Genomic DNA, 19,704 nt, shown 5'->3' on the forward strand with positions numbered 1-19,704 from the left:
CCCACGAGGTGCACGACGGCCAATATCGCCTTCCCGTCCTGCTCTACTCAACACGGGCATTGCTGATTTATTGCGAAAAAAAAAATTCCTCAGTAGTTCTTTTTTTTTCTCAGACATTTTTTTTTTATCGTTGTTGCTTGACGCTCTTGTACCTGCTGTGCGGCGCGCGGCCCGATTCGTATTATTCACACTGAAAGTGAGGAGAGAGAAATGGCCGCCGGGATGGGAAGCAAGGTTCGATCCGATACCGCGCATAAATTTGCCAGGCGAGGCCGCGCCAGGCAGTGCATGGCCAGGATGGCCGCGGCGCCAGGGAAGGCCAGTGGCTTGCCAGCAGCTCACCGTGTTTTGTTGTCATTGTTGTTGCTTTCCTGCGCTATAACTATTTCTGGAAATAATTTTGTCCGTGCGTTTTCTGCACTCACAAACACTGGGGGAATGAAATCTCAAACTATTACTAAACCATCGCAATCTCACAGCTCTGCTTGCAGTCTGTAAAAAAGATCTGCTCGGGCTCCGACCGTATCTTTACTTTTTTGTAACAAAGTGTCTGAAAACGAAAAACGTAAACAGCAAAATAATGGCGCCTTAGGGTGGCGCCGCGCTGCGCTGCTGGATGCGCCAGTTATTGCGAGCGTGGCCTAGCCGGCCTAGCCAGCCGGACCACTGCACTCTGTTCTCATATGCGCACCCCCTCTCCGGCCGCCGTCCCCGAACACCTACCCACCCCGCCCCACCCCACCTTGGCGCGCCTTAGGGCGTGCGGCCCGCCCCGCCCCACCCCGCCCCAGCCCCAGCAGGTGCAAAGAGGCGGGGTGCTGCCGCCTGTGAGTTGTCCGACTCATCCCCAATCCTGTTACGGTATTCTTTCCTCCTTCTTCGCCAGAGTGCGCTGTGTGTGTGTGTGTGTGTGTGTCCTCCTCGATCAGTGCGCAAGTAGCGGTGCTACCGGTGCGGCGCGGCCGCTCCTCAAAGGGTATTGGGTCGCCACGTGCCATGCAAATTCATTTCATCAAATTACTGCAACTCGTCGTCATGGCGGCGCTGCCGGGTATTGGGTTGGGGTCCGCGTCCGAGTTGGGCACCGCTCCTCGTCAGCTTCGACGCTGTCGCCAGCTTTGCTTCCGCTCCGCCATCAACCCCAGCATTCTCCGATCCATTGGATAGATCTGTAGTTTGTATTGCAATGACATTCTTACTTTCGCTTCAAAATTTTTTAACTGGCAGTTTTCCCCTATTTCAACTATAGTTTTTCGTAGTTGTGACTGAAGACTCCATTCTACCGGGACGGTGTAGTATGCTTTCACTCGCAGCTTTCCCAGCTGAACCTTTATTCGTCCTCAACACGGCCATGGCGGCGCGCAGAGGTACCTCCGGGATGCGAATAGCACGGACCGAGAGCAGCGATTCGTGGACACCCCCCACCCCTTTCCCTGCGGGTCGGAACGTTAGTCCAGGCCGCTGGCCGCACAAAGGGCCTAAGTGACGGCAGCAGAGCGTAGCAGAGCGTGCAAAGCAACCGAGACAAGTCCGGAGCCATCCCCCCCCCCACCCCTCGGCCCTTTCCGCTGGTCCGGTAACGCTACAAGGGACACGGGCCGTAAGCGGCCATGTACCACGCGCCGGTGATCCCATAGCCTATCCGCCCTAACAGACGCGCCGCCTCCGCGCCCACGCGACGCCACCGAGAAGAAAAAGGAAAATTTCTTCTTGACGGTGTGCGCGCGTCTTTAATTTTGTTCCCTGGGCGAGTCACGGTGACTTGACAGGCCTTCTGGTCCTTCTAGTGCAGCAGCGAAAGTAGTCTCGCGAGGGGGATTCTGGCCGTGCGGAGATTCTTGGCGTGCCGCGCGTAATGGACCCGCCTCGTCTCAAACCGCCTCACGCTTTCTGTCTCTCTCGCACTCACTGGCAGTCCGCGAGGAGCAACAAGGACAGAGCTGTGAGGGAAAACGTTACGTCATAAATGGACGACCCGTAGTTTATGGGCGACCGTCACGCACACAAAGCTACCGACGTTTCTTTTTAACATTTTATCTGAAGACGTATTTTGGTTAATTTTGACTTCCTTTGACGTGTCCTCTCCGTCTGTCTCCGGGGAGCCTCCGGCTAGGGTCGTCCTTTCCGGGGGACGCGCCCGGGTCCGACTTTCAGGCGGTGCACGCAGTGTAGGCACCGCGAGACCCGGGGACGCGCTGCGTCGCGCTGCTCGATTCCGATCGGATTATTTTATTATTGTGCGATCTGCATGTCGATCTGCGCGTCCGTTTTACGGCTGCCGGGGGGAGTCACTCGCTGGGGGATGGCCTCGGGGATGGCGGCCTGCGCGACGACGACGGGCCGGACGGACGGGCCGGCCGCGTGGCCGCGTGCGCCGAGAAGATAGCCTCGACGACGTAAAGGGAGGCTTCATTGCGAGAGTCGTTTTCGTCGCTCTGTCTCTCTCGCACCCACACGGGGCGCCCCGCGAGTGCGATAGAGACACAGCGACGAAAACTATATAGTCTCGGAATCAGTCTGCTGGCCGACCATTTTGCACCAAGACGTGCGGCAGCTTCATTTTGCGTTCGGGTACAAAGTACCTACCAAATTAAAAAAAAATTAAAAAAATTGCCGATTACGTTGAAAGTTTGACAAAATACGTCGGCAGTGTAGCTCCAACGTACGCCCTGCTGCCCCCAGGTGCACCTCAATCCGCCAACTTGTAATTCCAAAAACTCTTTTCATCGAACCCTTTTTTTTCTTTTTTCATCAAACCCTCCAAGCCCTCGCGTCCATGCCTAATCGAGCCGTGCATACGCGTCCCTCATATCGTCCCCAGTCTGTCTGTCTGTCCGTCCGTCTGTCCGCCGCGCGGTGTCGCGCGCGCGGCTCGCGGGATGCAACCCTATTCATAATATGCAGATGTCACGGCGACGCAGGTAAAGGTTTCGGGTGAAGCACGCCGCGGGCCGGGGTGAGGCGGGGCGGGGCGGGGTGAGGCGGGGCGGGCCGCTGTTTGCCTTCTCATTTGGCGGCCCGGCCGAATGAAATGTTGCGCCGGGCCGCTTGCTTTGCTTCTCGCAGGGCTGATCGATGGCCCGTTTGCTTGATTGATTGACTCGCCTTCGACATGATTATCTCGTGATGCATTATCAGAGAAGGGCGGTGGGTCAAATCGCGCCCGCGCGCGCGCGCGTGTGTGTGCATTAGCTTATCTTCCTCTTCTTTTTAAATTTTTGGCTGTTACGCCGTTGCCTGCGACGGTCATATGACCAGGGTTCCGTACCTAAATTTCAGGTCGAGAGTGCCCGTGGTCTTATGAGCGGAAAACGATTTTAAGATGCGACAACTTCTATAATAGAATCCACGCACTTTGGCATTTTCGATCGCAAGAGCTGACGGACGGCCCCCGCCGCCGATTGGTCGCGGTGCCGACTGTAAAACGCGCCGGTCCGAGACGGCCGGTCCCGGAAGGCCTGGCAGCAGAACGAGTGCGAGAGACGTTTTCGTCGCTCTGTCGCTCTCGCACTCATGTGGCGGCGTCCCGTAGAGGTGCGAGAGAGACGGAGCGACGAAAACGACTCTCGGAATGATGGCCGGGCAGGCCGGGCAAGGGGCGAGGCAAAGGGTTAACGCGTCGAACGCGTATCGACAGCTGAAGCCTGGCCCGGCAGCACATCCACCGCATCCCTTTGCATAGCCGCCATATGGTGGGCTCAGGGACTAATGAGATACAATCGCCAATTTCTTCCTCTTCCTCCATCCCCCCCCCCGTCCGCGAGTGTGTGTGTGTGTGTGTGTGTGTGTGTGTGTGTGTGTGTGTGTGTGTGTTTGTCTTGCTCGTCGCCCGGCCTTGCACTGTCTGCAATTTTTTTCGGCCTCGCTGTTTCTCTCGGAGAGATGTAACAAAGGCCTCGCGCGCGCACTTCGGGTTGCGGGGGGAGGGGGGGAGAAGGGGTTAAAAAGGCAACCGAAGGGAGAGGAGGCTGTTGCGGAATTGTAGACAGGAAAAGGTCCGAAAGGGTTATTGCGAGTAGAGCGCAGCGCAGAGCGCTCGCGGGTTGTGGAGAACAGGTCAGCAGGGGGTCGGCGAAAGCACGGGGTAAGCGCAAAAGAGGCGGTTTATTTTATTTAGCGAGGCTCTTTACAGACACCTCTTGCTCTCGTTTTTTCTCTCTCTCTCCGTCATTCCCCCTTTTTTTTACCGGCGAACGCGCGGTTCGGCCGTCAAAATCCCCCCCCCCTCTCGCCCTCCCCCCGCCGAATGTTCGGCACAGGTCGCGCGGCGCTGTGCGCGCGGTAATCTCGATACACATCTGGAGTGGCTCCTTCACTGCCAAATTAATGGAGTAACAACGACTGATGCACTTGCCCCATCAGCGATATCGCCGGGCTGGCCGGGCAGGCCCTGCGCGAGGCTAGCCGGGGTCTTGGCGTGGAAGGAGTCGAGAGCCCTGCGGAGGGTGCGCCCAGTGCACCCGATGCTCTTTTCGTCTCGCTCCGCCGCGACAGTGCGACGTCCAAGTTACACTCCGTGGACCCGCTCTTGGGCGTCCACGGTGCGGTTTCCTCCGAGCAGCGACGGCCAAGTCAACATCTTTTGACCAACCCACCGCTACATTGACTGTATGGAACTGGGGACCTGAGCGTGCCAGATTGGCTGAAACCGCCACGCAGGCGGGGGAGTGCTTGTTACGTGAAACATGCAGGCCGTGTGCCTGATGGCGACCCAGCGTTTGTCGGAAAGTTCGCGGATCGGTAGAAAACGGGCAGCCCGGTCGTCCTCGCAACAGCGCAGCGGATTCACCATGGACGCACTGCAGCGGGCTGCCGGCTGATTCCGAAAGTGCTTGTTTGCATCCTTCTTGCTCCCCTACGGGGCACGCGGTGCGAGAGAGACGGAGCACGGACCGCGCTGGCCGCGGGGCCCACTCGATAACAGCCGCGAGTGTTGCAACGGCGAGGACGAGGAAGAGGAACTGGTTAAATAGGGACGGGTCGCGCATGAATATATATAAAAAGGGTCCAAAAGCCCGAAGGGGAGCGCACCGGGCCGGCGACGTGCACGTCGTGCGTTCGGGGTGTAGGGGAGGGGGTTCTGGCCGAAAGGGGTAAGGGAGGGGGCAGCTACCTGCGTGACGGGGACGCGGTGCCGCGGCTTCCGGCACCACTCCGTCGTCCGCCAGGTCGCCGAGCAGTCGGGCACGGCCGTCGTCGGGATGCCTCGAGTCCTCGCAGTCCCTCCAGCTCGGCGTGCACGCAGTGCAGCAACCAGCCTGCGGGCACAGTGTGCCAGAAGACCGGCGCAGGCGGCCAAAACTCTTGACGCGTTTTGAGCCACAGAGTCGCTAAAAAGGTCTCGAACCGAACGCGTGACCCCACCAATGGATTCCTCGTTCAGAGAGCAATCCATTGGTGGGGTCACACGTTCGGTTCGAGTCCCATAGTGACTCTGAAGCTCAAAACGCGTCCAGGATTTTGGCTTTGACCGCCTCCGCCGGCGCCTGGCCCTCTGTGCGGCCGAACGCATCGCCAGGATGACGGCAAACCCGCGTCGTTTTAAAAAGCGAACACGCCGCGTAAGTATCCGATCCGCCATCATGCACGACGTCGTTGGAAACAGCCGGCGGTGTCATCCCGGCTTGCTCGGAGTCAGTGCGCCGCCAGTGCGCCCCGAAATCTTTGCCTTTTGTGTGACACAAGACGCCCAATGTACAGTGCGTTGTTTTGACAGGGGTGCGCGCGGGCGGGGGCCGGGCCGGCCGGCGTGAGGCTGCTGCTTCATCCATCATCCGGGGGCGTGGCGGGGCGGGGGCGGAGCGGGGGCGGCCGAGTGGCTGGGAACGGGGGTGGGTGGCGCGGGCGGCCTCGACGCCGGCCTCGGCGCCCATCGTCCAGGGTGGGTAGCATGTCGCGGGGCGGGGCGGCACGCACACATGGAACTTGTAATGATAACACGAAAATGGTTTCCGCGCCCGAAAAAGGAACACGCCACTGTGCCAAATGAAACCTTCGTGGTTTTTGTTTCGAATCAATGCGTCGCGTTAATCTGCTATTTTCCTCCTCTCGTTGCGCAGGCTTCCTGCAGGCTTCATCAAGTAAAACGCGGGCCGGATAGAGGATGATTTTGGCCTCGTGAGAGTGGCTGCCTCTGTTTGGCTCCTTGGGCCCTTCTCCGGGCCCAGCGTGGCGTGGCGGGGCCCGCTCTCATCATGAACCCCTTCCACCCGCACGGGTCTGGCTCCAGCAACCCCCAGCAGGCTCCAGGACGCCCCGCTGGCCGTGCCGGGGCCGTGCTCCTCCGCGGACTGCGGGACCTTCGCCGGAAATGGAAGTGGGCGTCGGGCCATCCGGAGTCGCAGCGGCGCAGCGGCCCCGCAACAACACGGTGGCCGTCACTCAGCCCACGACGCGCACGTCCGCGCGCCCCGGCGCCACCATCGCGCCCATCTCGGAGGTAACGGACGCGGGGTGAGAGTGGGTACGGCGGGAGGAACTCCCACGAAGACGAACCGTTTCGCGGCTTAGTCGGCCAGACCCGGGAAAATAAGTGGAGGCTGTTTGCTGGACGCGAACGACGAGCTTCTTGAAACGAACAAACGCACCGCCAGTTTGTCGAAGAATGGGTGGGTAAGTTGGGGAAGAAAAAGAACAACGTTTCAAAAGCTGTGTTGTGGAAAGTCGTTCCTCGACCAGTTGTTTCAACTAAACATGAAAATCTGAGTGTGAAATCACTTGCCAAATGCTTGTCGAGATGCCTCCTGTCTAGGCCACAGCGGTGTGCTTTTCTTACTCAGTTACTTTTCTTCCCCGACTCACCCCTCAGCCGGGCCTTGCGCGTCGCTTGGCTCGGACACTGGCCATTGCAGCACGCGACGGCGGCCATTTTCTTTTCAAGGACTCCCCGGGCCGGCGCGGCGTGGCGCGGATGGGGTGGCTCGGCCAGTGGCCGCGCTACGCCGCTATCGCCACCGCCGCGTGCAGGCCGTGCAGGCCGTGCAGTGGGAGGGGAGCGCGGCCGCGTGGGGGAGGAGGAGGGGGAGGACGGGCAGGGAATGGGGGAGTTGGCGCGACGCGGCGCGTTGGCAACTTGGAACGGAAGGAGAAAGAACCATGGGCGTTTGCGGACGCGGGACGCGAGTTTCCGCGGGGCTAGCGTGTTTATGACAGGGTGGAAGGGCCGGACCGAGGCAGTGTGACTGCTTGCCTGGCGGCCTCGGCCACAGTGGGCCCCAAGACCGCAGCGGCCGAAACTCTAGACGCGTTTTGAGCTCGTGTCGCTGAATTGGCAGCCAACGTGTGACCCCTGGGTGACCCCTAGAGCAATCCATTGGTGGGGTCACACCTTCCGTTCGAGTCCTGTTTAGCGACTCTGGAGCTCGAAACGCGTCTAGAGTTTTGGCCGCCCCCACCGGTCTTCTGGCTCACTGTGTGGCGGCGGCTCAGCGTCGGCCACGGTGGCGGCCTCGGTGGCGGCGCTGGACGGGGCCTGGGCACGGCAAGGAGCGGCCTCCGCAAGGACCCCAGGCCTGTCAGGGACAGGAGCGAGACACAGGACGCGCTGCGGGGTGGCGGCGGGGCGGGGCGCGGTGGGGCGTCCAGAGGACCAGGCTGAGGTGAGTGTGGGTCCTGGACAACACTCTAGGGGGGCGCGGTGGGGCGCGGGGCAGTTCTCAACAAGGGGGCGGCCGTGTCATGCACAGCCCAGCCAGCGACTTTGACGCCGCACGCGGGACTTTGGAAAAAGACACGGCCGTGCGGTTGCCATTTACGCCGTAAAACGGGGAAAACTGTTTTGGATTCGATGCAGGGGCGTAGGAAAAACTGAGGATATGTCAACTTTGTACGGGCTTTGATGACCTGCGGTCTGGAAAAAAGTTTCCTTGAAACAAGAAAAACAGTATTGGGACAAGAAAATGTACGGTGCATTTTCTTGTCCCAAGTAATGTTGCCTTATTCCAAGAAACAGTCGCCCATTCCAGTACCAAACGGCTGTATAGGGTGCGCTTCTGGGCGTAGTATACTGTGTATTTTATGTCATTTTCCCTCTAGCGGGACTCTCTCCTCTGTTGCAGGCATTTTCGCTTCATTTTTTCGAGCCGCCCCGACGCGTGCGCGTCGCCGTGGTCGCCGCCTCGCTGTCGTCCACCCCAACCTGCAGCTGGTCATTCTGGTGCGGGGCCGGCAGTGCGAGGCGAGGGCGAGGTGCGGGCCAAACCGGACTTCCCAAACGGGACGGTGCTGCGGGACGGGCACGCGACCCGGTATGCAAGTATGCATGGGCTTCACGGTGGCTATAAATTGATTGCTTATGCACCGGGCCGTCGGCCACCTTGTCAAGCAGGCGGCAGCTGTGCTGTTCGGCGTGGCGAGCGCTTGCGCAGAATGCGATCCAGCGGCGAAACTCCTTTTTCTGATTTATTCAGCGGGCTCGGCTTGGTGCGAAAGGCAGCGGCCGCGGTGGTCACTTCGCCCGGCCGATGCAAGGCCCGGCTCAATTTTCGGAGGGTGAGGAGAAGAAGAAGGAACGAGTGGGGGTGGGGGTCGCGTCCATCTCTCTGCACTTACCGCACCCCCTCCTCCCCGACCCCCGCGAGGGAGGAGGAGGTCCTTTTAGCTGGGTCACCGCCACTCGGGCGAGCTCTCCACCCCCTCCCCTCCACCCCTGGACGGACCGCGGCGACCACCCCCTCCGCGCCGCCACTGGCCGCCACCCCACCCCCTGTCACACCGGGATGCACGGTTTCCAACTCTCTCTCCGGAGTACTCGCCACTCACACACTCGCAGTCCACCCAGGTTGCGGCTCTCGTTTCCACCCTCACGTCAACATCCCTCCGCTCACGTCAACCCCGTCCTCGGCTTCGACGGGAACAAATCAAACTCCGCGTTCGCTCGCCACATTCGGTGACCAGGGCCCAAACTTGTTAAGTCTCCGGGGTCGGAAAGGGGAGGGGGAGGGGGTGAGTGCTGATCTGGCAACACAGTTTTAATGACGGCCAAGAGGGCGGCCTGCTGCTTCTGCTCATCGAAACTCCGCGTTCGGCTTTGGCCAGGCCTCGGCCGGCTCGGAGGAATGGGGTGAGGAAGTTTGCCCCCGCCCCCTCTTTTCAGTGGAGTTGAGCCGTTGGCCGTGCCGGACTAAGCAGGCCGTGCGAAGTTTCTCCTGCGGGCCCTGCAGGGGCAGCCAGGGGACGACTGTGCGCGGTGCCCGCCCGCCATCCCCACGGTCCACCGTCCGCACCGCCGGCACCGCCCGGCCGGGCTCCCCTCGCGTGTACAAATAAATCACTGACCACACAGAGCACGGCTCGGCCATGGCTCGGCCCGTGCTGCAAGATAGCCAGCCGGCGAGGCGCCTGCAGTCTGTCTCCCTCGCACTCCCGGCGCCTTCCGCGTAGGTGCGAGAGAGCGGACAGCGACGAAACGCTGTGCGGAATCAGTCCGCTGGGCCCAGGCTCTCCAATTAATCCCGGCCTATGTAAATACAGCGCTATCCCCAACCCCCGCGCCCCGCCGGCCCCGCCCCAGCTGGACCCGGGCCACCCCCTCGAGCTCCAACCAACGCAATTGTTCAGTCTCATTGTTGGTTCTACTCGACCGACCCAGGCCGGCCCAGGCCCAGCCCAGCCAGGGGCGCTAGGGACGGCCGGAGCCGGGCCGGACCCGCGCTGCTCGCAGCCTCATCAAACACCCTGCCGGCCTCCAGGGAGCGGCTCCCAATGCCCAGGCAGCCCGATATTGAATACGCGGCTCTGGTTGTCTTCGACCGCGGCGCGGCGGCTCTGACTGCTGGCTCTGCCCGCGCCGCGCTCACAATCAATCCAAGGGTGGCTGCGCGACAAAAAACAATGAAAATGAACAATGAGACGCGACGAGCGTCGCGGCCAATTGGTGGTCATGCGTGCTGCCCGTCGTGCTGCCCGTCGTGGTGGTGCTCCGATACGGGCCGGCTACCGCCACTTGACCATGGAGTACCCGCACCGCGCGCTCCATATCCATATTTTTTTCGTGAAAAAGCGTCGGAAAAAAACGATGATGACGACGGCGTGGAACATGATACGCGCCTTGAGGGCAGCGGAGGGCACTCCGGCCTGCACCGTCCGCGTGTTCTGCCCTTGGCTCGGCCTGGCGGCCCGCAGCAGCACGCCGCGTCCGTTTTGTTGTTGTTGTTTTCTTTGTCCTTTAATCAGGCCACAATTTACGAGACGCTCCCCGCCGCTGTTTCGCGGTCAAGCCCTGGCCGTCCGTTTTACGGTCAGCGCGTGGGGCCGAGGGTGGCGGGGGCTCCCGAGGGCTGCCATGCGGGTCGCAGTGGACTAGAAGCCGGGCACAGGCGGCCAAAACCCTAGACGCGTTTAGAGCTCCAGAGTCGCTAACCAGGACTCGAACCGAATTGGTGGGGTCACACGTTTGGTTTGGGTCCCGTGTCTGGAGCTCAAAACGCGTCTACAGTTTTGGCCGCCGGCGCCGGTCTTCTGGTCCACTGTGCGCATGCTGCGTTAGGGGCGGCCCCTCTGAAGGACGCGAGCGTGCACCGCCCAGGATCCCAGGTACAGGATGCTCCCGTTATCGAACGCCGCGTTCTTTGAGCCCAGCCCGAGGGCCCCACAGGCTCCTCCTGGCCAATCATGTGCCGTTTCCGCCGTGCCTTCCGCTCCTCGCTTCTCTACGGGCCCCGCGGTGCGGCGCGGTGCCCCGCCAGGGGGACTTTTAACGGGCCGCGACCTTGGGGCGCTCGCGGTGCGGCGGGCTTGTTACATTTGATGGTCAAGGTGGCATTTCGGCGACCGTGCCGCGCCGCTCGCTCGCGCACCAGTGCCGCTTTGTAGCCTCCGTGTGACCTTCAGGCGGTTGGGGCGTTCAGGCCTCACCCCATGCACGGCGGGGCGGCGGATGACTCGGATCTGAAAGGTGGAGCTGGCGTTGACAGAAAGCGGGGAGGGGCGGACGGCGAGGAGAAAGCGAAAGAGACAGAGAGAAAAGAGAGAGAGGGAAGGGCCACAGTGGCCGCATGTACTTCCATACAAAATTCAAGCGCAAATGGAGGGCCATTTCGGCAGGACATCTTGCGGTGCGGACCCCCGGCACCCCCCCCCCCCCCCGCAACCCCCCGGCCCCGCGCTGGGCACACACCAGCCCGGCACCACCGGCTGCAGAGAGATGAGGAGAAGAACACTTTTCCCGGCCGGCTGGGGTAAGGCCGCGAAGGGTTCGGGCTGGACGAGCTAAATAATAAATACCGCCGACTCTGAATTAACGGGCGAAGAGGCGGGCGCGGCGAGGCGAGGCGAGGCGCTGCGGCGGGCAGCCCGAGGGGCAGCCTGTGTTTGCCAGCCCGTGATTTAGGACGGTCAGCCTATCTGCATGAATTTAACTGCCGTTCGGAAACAGCGCTGCGGAGCTCGCGGCGCCCAGTTTATCTGACGGTGCGCCTCGGACGCGGACGCGGGACGCAGCGCGTGGCCGAGGAGCGAGGCGCCACCCCACGACGGCGACCGCGGCGGCGTCCGGGGCGCGGCGCGCTCAGAGGGCGTCTCGGACGCAGCACGCCGCCTCACCCCTTGCAGACCGGGCTAGGCCGGGCTGGGCCGGGCCAGTCGGCCGGCGAGGGCTACAGGGCTACGCAGGCTACTCGTGGGTGCGCCGCATCCCCTTGTTACTGGCCGGCGGGGCGGGCAGGGCGAGGGCAGCCAGGGCCGCACCACCGCGCCACTGTGCCGCCACAGCCACGCAACTCGGCGCCGGCCGCCGCCAGATACGCGCGGCGCCGCGACGCAGCGATGGCGGAGACCATAAAGTTTTTGTTCGGCCGGCCGCCACCCCTCGCCGGGCCGCGCCGCGCCGCCTCCCCCGCGACGCCGCGACGCTGTCCGGCACGCCGCGGCATGGCCACGGAGTACGGAGTCGCCGGCATGATAAAGCACGCCGCCAAAAAAAAAAGTTATCTGCCCGCACCATTTTCCGAACCGAATCCCGCCTGATGAGGGCGGAAGGCGCGCACGCACTGCTTCTTCTTCAGCAGGAGCAGCGGGCCGCGCGAGCCGACCGCCCGCCTCCAGCAGAATGATTCCGAGGGTCGCCCTGTCTCTCTCGCACTCAGGGGGCGTCCCGTGTAGGTGCGAGAGAGACCCTAGGTGCGAGAGAGACAGACTGTCAGTGTACAGTGGGGCGCAACGGAACCGCGGGGAACGCCATGAAGGGCGCGCGGCATGACCTGGCGGCGCGGCGCGGCCCGCTCGCTGGAGGACGCGAAGCAAAGGGCCAGGCCGAGGCTGAGGTCTGCCGAGGCGGCCAAGGCAGGCAGAGGGCGCCCTTTTCGTAACAATGCGAGAGGCTACTCCGCCGCACCACCACATAGGTTCCCCGCGCCCTGTAGCCCCGCCAGCCCCGCCAGCCCGTCAAGGCGAACAAAGGTTCACCGCGAGGACTCGCGGAGGTCCTGGAGGCCCTGGAGGTCCCCGCGCGATCCAGACGGAACAACGGGAAGACGCATGGAAGATTATTAGACGGGGTCCGCAGGTCCCGTCCCTTCTTCTTTCACGCGACGCGGAAGCAGGAAAGGGTTGCAAGGGTTGCCGTCGTCCGTCCCGTCGGCAGGTAGGCCGATTCGCTCCGTCTCTCTCGCACCTATACGGGACGCCCCATGAGTGCGAGAGAGACAGAGGAATCAGTCGGCAGGTAGATGCCGGCCCCGATAAAACGTAACGGTCGACGCGGCTCGCGCTCTCGTAATCGCTTGTTACCATTTTCTCACGGTGGTCTGCCTGCGCTGCCGTGCGCGCCTCTTCCTTTCGGTGCGCCGCCGGCCGATGGCTCGGGAGGAACCCTTTCGCCGGCAGTTGGGGTGCCACACCGTAAAAATATTCCTTCAATTGACAGAGCACAACACAGCGAGCCATATAAAATTTTGGCTTTTCTTTATAGCTTAGTCATGCTGTTGTCCAAAAAATGGACAGTGGTTTGAACGGTGCGCCTATCTCAATGGCTGAAACACTGACGTGCTCGTCTCCTGACGGTGTACTCTGTTTTTTCGGGGCGGGCAAGGTGAGTGCGCGCTTCTCGACTGCTTGATGCGGGGGCGGAGCGGGGCAGAGCAGAGTCACTTGCAGTCTATTTGTATCCCCTTACAGCGTGCGCGCCGTGCGCTCGCGTCATGTCACGGCGTTTCCGATAATTAAAAAATTCTCCGTCGGCGAAGTGGGGTCTTGTCTCGTCTGGCGTCCTCGCGCGGCTCCGTGGCCCCGCCATGGCCCCGCGTCACCGAGCCCGAGGCGGGCATGTCGCAAAGTGGCGGCCAGGCGGAAAAATCTGGCAAGTATTTCATATAGCGCATTCCTACCTGTAGGGCGGCGGGCCAGCCGGAGAACGGCGACGGGGTTATAAATATATCATACATCGGAGAGAGAAAGAGAAAAAAATCGCGACTCGCAGGTATTTGCCTCATACGCACACAGACACCCAGAGTGTAGTGTCAGCTAATAGGTAAGAGCTCTCAGCACACTGATGCCGAGAGTCGTTTTCGTCGCTCTGTCTCTCTCGCACTCGTGGGGCGCCCCCTATGGGTGCGAGAGAGACAGAGTGACTCTCGGAACCAGTCTGCAGATGTCGGAAGTGCATCCCTTCTACCGGCTGAGGGTGCTCCGTATAATATGTTATTGATCATTTACTACACAACACATAAAAAAACGCATCGACTCGTGATAAAGGGGACAAAGCGATTTTTCCGTTTTAGTATCGGCTGCGCGTTTTTTGTTCCGGGAAAGGGTTAGGCGAGATGAGTCAGTGTGGCCTCATTTTTCGGAAGGGATATCTCAGGGGGGGGAGGGGGAGGGGGATGAGGGTTTGGCAGGGCCGGGCCGGGACGGCTAGGGTGGCGCGCGGAATGGAACTCTCTATTTTTCTCACGATTGTGTTCCTCCTTCCGGGAGACATTGTTTTGGTGCGGAAGGTGTGATGCACCTTTGTTGTGGGGGATTTTGGTCCGGGAGAGGATTTGGCTCGACGCGGTGCGCGCGGTCTCGCCGCTGGAGTGCGTTTCGTTTCCAATACCCTGGCTGCCGTGCTGCCGCGCTGTGGTGCTGACTTGCCGTTCGACAGATGACGCCATCGTCCCGTCGCAGCACGACAACGTGTGCGTCGCCCGGCAGAGTCTTTTTCGTCGCCCTGTCTCTCTCGCTCTCGAGGGGCGTTCCGTGTGGGTGCGAGAGAGACAAAGCGACGGCCGCGTCGCCGAGCCCCATTCGTCACATCGGCTTTGTGTCAGGCGGAGGTGCTGCCCGCGCGCCTCGCCCGCACTTGTTTGCCCATCTGCCGGCGGCGCCGGGGATCGAACCATCGGACCGCGGCGCCGCGACGCAACGGCAACCGATGCCCGTTTGATTAATATCCGGTCGCGCGTCGTTCGGCGGCACGGCGATGCGGCACAGGTGCTGCGCCCTGAGAGTAAAAGTGAGTTGACGACCATGGTGGCGGCCGGGCGGCGCGGCGGAGTGGCGGTCGGTCGGTCCCGCTGGACGGATGGCGGGCCACCCCCACCCCACCCCCACACACGCACGCCCGGCGAGGGGAGGGGGTTGCCGGCCCGGCCGCCAGAGGGCAGCAGCGCACGGGGCGGCCGGCCGGTCTCGGCGCGGGAAATTACCTGCAGGGTCCGGCCAGGACGACGACGACGGCCAGACTCCGTCATCTCCATCACGCCGCGGCCCCCTCCTCTCCTCGCTGCTCGTTGAAGACTTCATTTCGCTTCCGTGCGAGGAAAAGAGCATCGCGGACGAGACGGGTTTGCCGGCCCGGTCTGCTTGCTGCCAGCCAGCGTGATGGCAGGAGTCAAGGCCTGGAGTGGCTGTCTCTCTCGCACCCTGACGAGCTGCCGCGTGAGTGTGAGAGACCGAGTGACGAAAGCACTGTTCGGTATGTCGACCGCGTTTTAGAGAGAAACGTCAGGCAGTGTTTTTGGGTGGGTGCTTCTCAGTTCCCTCGTCGCTCTCCGTCTCTCTCTCCAGCTCGTCGGGCCAGGAAGCACGGGCGGAAGGGAATCTCTCCCTTTGTCAGGAGCGGATCAGTCGGCGAGGTCAAGTGAGCATGTAAACAGAGGTGACCCGATTCTTTGAGGCGGCCTCATCATGTTGTCGGGGAACGCCGCGCTGCAGCCCAGGCTCCAGCTCCCCCAGGTCCAGCAGGCCGGCAGGGGCAGCAGGATGCGCGCTGGACCCGTTCCCAACTGGACCGGGCTGGACCGGCGCCCCTCCTTCCGGGATGCAGAGGTCAGCAAGATTATGGAATCGCTGGGGGATGACCTGCGTCGCTCTGTCTCTCTCGCACTCGCGGCGCTCTCCGCAGGGGTGCGAGAGAGACAGGCCGACCTCCCGCATCGCTCGGCTGGCCGCGACCGCGTTGTCCGCCTCTTTGTGCGGCGACCTGGACGACCTGACGGACCCCACCGCGGTGCTGATGCTGCACTCTGCATCCAGGCGATGAATAGCCCGACTGCGGTGTGCGGCTTGCAGTGCAGGTCACACGTCATCGCCTCGGGACTCGCAATCGGATTTTCCGTCCCTGTCTGACCGCCACTTTTGGCGCTTCTTGGCCGGTTTCTTTTTGTGGACGATTGACGGAGAAAATGTGTGAACGTGATGCTTCTACATGTGTTTCAGGCCAGGCTGTGCGCGCTGCTCCTGCCGCACTGACTCCATCGACATCGGCATGCTGTCCGTACGCGGCTGGGGAAAAGCATCGATTACTTCTCGCTCTCTCACACACACACACACACACACACACACACACACACACCTACGCGAACACACACACACACACCAAGCGCATAATGCTCGCTTCTGACGAAACTGTCATGAAGACATCCATCCTTCTTCAAGACGAGGCGTGTACGCTCCGGTACGCTCTGTATCTTACACACACACACACACACAGAGAGAGAGAGAGAGAGAGAGAGAGAGAGAGAGAGAGAGAGAGAGAGAGTCCAGTATACGTCCCGAAGTACGTCCCCGCCACCCCTGGCCATGCAAGGGCTCAGCCTGCAGCCCTTTGGCTCGACGGCCACCACGTGACGCTGCAAACCATCCCTTCGTTTTCCATTCATTGGAAATGAATATAAAAAGGTGACCTTTTCTCGCACATCGCACCAAAATAAAATTTGATTCCCGACATTTTTGTTGTTGTTGTTGTTTGTTGGTAGTTTCTTATCTCCTCGACCTCACGCACGTTCCACTGACTCCTCATTATTTATGTAGCAAGAAGAAGAAGAAGAAGAAGAAGAAGAAGAAGAAGAAGAAGAAGAAGAAGAAGAAGACGAGGAAGAAAGTAAAAAGTGGCTCCCGCTGGTATTTGATCCTCTGGAAGGGCTAAAGAAGCAGGCCTAAGGCGATTGTGGCCACGTAAGCCCCCACGAGTCCGACTCAGCCTCGGCATGCATGAGGACGGAGGACGGCCAGGGCCGAAAATCGTGTCCTGTGGGCGAGGAGTAAAAGTCCTAGAGGGGGCTCACACACACACACACACACAGCGAGCTCATCCTGGCCGATGGAAAAGGAGGGTGCATAGACTTCATGCATTCATACGAGCACGCGGAGGGAAGCGGGGGGGGAAGTGGGGGGTCAAAGGGAGAGAGGGATCCAATCCACTCGGCGGGTAAGGTAGGCTATTCACTGGTCGCTGCGTTGCTTGCTCTTCATGAGTGCGAGAGAGACGGCGCGAGAGGCCTGGCGCGGGCCTCGGCCGTGCGAGAGCGAGCGAGAGGGAAGGTTCAAAGGATTGGCGCGGCGGGCATTCGCCAGCGTTCGCGGCGCTTAGCCATGCAAGCGCGCTTCTTTCTTATTGCGCCGGATGGTAATGTATCAGCTCGGCTGCATTGGCATCTGACGCACTGTGTGTGTGTGTGTGTGTGAAGGGGCACTAGATGGCTGACGTTAAACCCGGCCATACAGTCAAACTAACGGGACGAAAGCAGCGAATCCTCCGCACCCATTCATATTAATGAGCGGCAGGGGTGGCAGAGCAGGGTCGCGCACTGATTGGTTCGAAAAAGTGGCGCGAAAGGCCGACCGGGTGGAGGCGACTGCACTGCCGAAATTAGCCGTTCCGGGGTTAGAAGCCTCTATAAAACGTAAGGGCTTTTTTGTAGTGAGACTTGGTGTTTTGGCTCTCCGTCCCGCGAGCAGTGTGTTGGCCGGAGCCAAGTCATGAGGAAACGATAAAGGATTGGGATTGGTTGGGGCGATACGGTTTACACGGTCCATGACACAGGGCGCGTCCCTTTTTGGCCCCTTTTTGGCGAGTCAGGGAAAACGGCTTGTCTTGCCGTTTCCCCGTTTCGGCCCATCCTCGCTGCCTCGCTCAAAGGCCGCTGCAAAGGGATGGCCCGGCCCTTGGCTGGCCTTGGACCGCAGCGACCCCTACGGACAGAAAAATCGAAAAAAAAAATGACACGGATAACCCTTTGCCCTTTGCAGGTTTAACACGACCCTATTTTCGCAATATGACTATGACCACCACCCCTTTGCTTTTTCGCCATTCGCGATTCAGCATCGCAAATCCATGCCACGGGTGTGTGTGTGTGTGCGGACACCCCTTCGGACAAGACAGGGGGTCGCGGCGGGCGGTAGACGAAGAAGGACTCGAGGCGGTCCCCAAGGGACCCAGGGACGCCGGCCGGGGATGAAGGCAAGGCGCGGGCAAGGCCGGCAAGGCGGTGGAGTGCCATCTGTGGCCGGCGTGGGTCAACACGCCAGGAGTCATTCTTTTCTTCCTCTCTCTTTCTTATTTGTTCCCCTGTGGACTGAATCTTCCTTCAACCCCTTCTTCATATTTCCGGCAAGATGCCCGCCAGCCTAATCCTCCTCTTTCTCCTCTCCCCCTTTCTTTGTCCCTCTCTTTTCTGTCCCAGTGGCGGTCAAGTCAGTCTCACCGAGAGTCTCACACCGCGCCCGGCAGCCGCGCGATTCAGAAGACTCACGGGGCTCTCCTTGACAGCGCGAGCTAGACAGCGAAAAACCGAATCTTCTGAATTGCCGGCAACACGTTTTCGCACGGCGGCCGAAATCTGCTTGGTGACATTGAAAGTAACCATGCAGTCCGGGCTGTGGGAGTGGTCGGCCTCCCGCCAGCGCGCAGGGCGCAGCGCAGGGTTGACTTGCCCACTCGGAATAAATAGCAACGCGGCCCCGGGTCTGCAGACTGAGAGTCGTTTTCGTCGCTCTGTCTCTCTCGCACCTACACGGGACGCCCCATGAGTGCGCGAGAGACAGAGTAACAGAAACGACTCTCAGTCTGCAGGCTGGGGACGGCGATGGCGGGGCTGCAAGCGCAGTCGCCTCACTCGGACCAATAATTCTTGGCCGACCCGAAGGACCCGGAGGGCCCGGGGGCGTTGGCCGCGCGCGTCCTGACCACGCCGTATTGCCAATGTCTGCTGGCATGCTTTGCGGCCACTTCCGGGACCCGCTTCCGGTTCCGGCAGCGCAGCGGCGGCGCTGCCTCCGGCCTCCGCCAGCCTCCGCGCTCCGCCCCGCGGCCCCACATGGCGGCGGCCTCGGCTGCGGCTGCTCGTCCGTCCGGCTGCCGCGCTGCCGCGCTGCCTGGAGTCGCCAGCCGGAGGCCCGGAGCGAGACGCCATCTTCCGGTTGGCGAGCAGCCGGAGCAGAACGCCTTCCCCGGTACCTCGTCGTCGTCGTCGCTGCGGAGCCGGCAGCGGCGCTCAGTGGGCCAAGACCGGCGGTCACAATCCCGGACGCGTTTTGAGCTCCAGAGTCGTGAAATGGGACTTAACGAACGTGTGACCCCACCGATGGATTGCTCTCCGAACGAGGAATCCATTAGTGGGGTCACACGTTCGGTTCGAGTCCTGTTTAGCGACTCTGGAGCTCAAAACGCGTCTCGAGTTTTGTCGACCGTCGCCGGTCTTCCGGCCCACTGTGGGCCGGGGGGCATGTGCTCGGCGCGCTCGGCGTGCTTCGCCAGCTGTGGACAAGGGTGGCGACTTTGATGGCGGGGCCCGGTGGGGCGGGGTGGGGTGGGGGAGGACGGCCACGTTCGCGAGATCGCGGTATTACGTCCCGAAACGGTTCGTGATTCGCGTCCCAACGCGAGGACCCCGCCCCGCCCCGCCTCTCGACCGGCAGGGTCCCCGTTCGGTTCCCTTGCTTTCTCAATTTCTGACAGTATCACCACCGCCCTGGCCGCCTCGCCTCGCCTCGCCCCGCTGCCCGGCCGGCCTGGCCTGGCCCTCCCCTGCCCCACTCCGCAGTGCGCCTTGCCCGCTGCCCGCGCTGCTCGCGCTGCGCAACCCCTTCGCTCCGGGCCTCGGGGTCCTCGGCTGGCTCGTCCCTTCCTCCACCAATTCACTCCCCTTTCCGATACGACCAGCTCTCCCAGAGACCCGCTCCAGAATTGACCATTTCGATTGGATGGCCACCAGAAACATCAATTCCAGCGAGGGAGGGAAAGGGACGGGGAAAAACATGCCTGGCCCTGCCTCGGCCCGGCCTGCCCCCTGACCCTAGCGCCTCGCCTGGCCGGCCTCGAAGCCGCCCCAAGCCGCTCCAAGCCCGCGGCCCCGCGGCGAAGGCCCGAAGGGTTTTCCGAATGCACGGCGAGAAAGTCGATTTGCGCCCCGCGGCGAGGCGAGCCCCGCACCCCGCCGGACAAACTTGGTCGCCGGCGGCCTTTCCTTTTCAAAATACTTCTCGGCTCTTCGCTGCCGCTCAACT

The 19,704-nt window shown here is 61.6% G+C and overlaps 1 long non-coding RNA gene across 1 annotated transcript in view; it reads left to right on the forward strand.

The window, feature by feature from the left end:
- The window catches only part of LOC117649326, a 51,255-nt gene extending 35,123 nt beyond the window's left edge, over positions 1-16,132 (forward strand). Inside the window, exons 2-3 of the long non-coding RNA XR_004587972.1 lie at positions 8,058-8,246; positions 15,637-16,132. This is a non-coding gene — a long non-coding RNA (uncharacterized LOC117649326). The remainder of the gene's footprint in view (positions 1-8,057; positions 8,247-15,636) is intronic.
- The last annotated feature ends 3,572 nt before the right edge of the window (positions 16,133-19,704 follow it).

Source organism: Thrips palmi, unplaced genomic scaffold (assembly GCF_012932325.1).
Source record: "Thrips palmi isolate BJ-2018 unplaced genomic scaffold, TpBJ-2018v1 HiC_scaffold_4, whole genome shotgun sequence".
Classification (NCBI taxonomy): domain Eukaryota; kingdom Metazoa; phylum Arthropoda; class Insecta; order Thysanoptera; family Thripidae; genus Thrips; species Thrips palmi.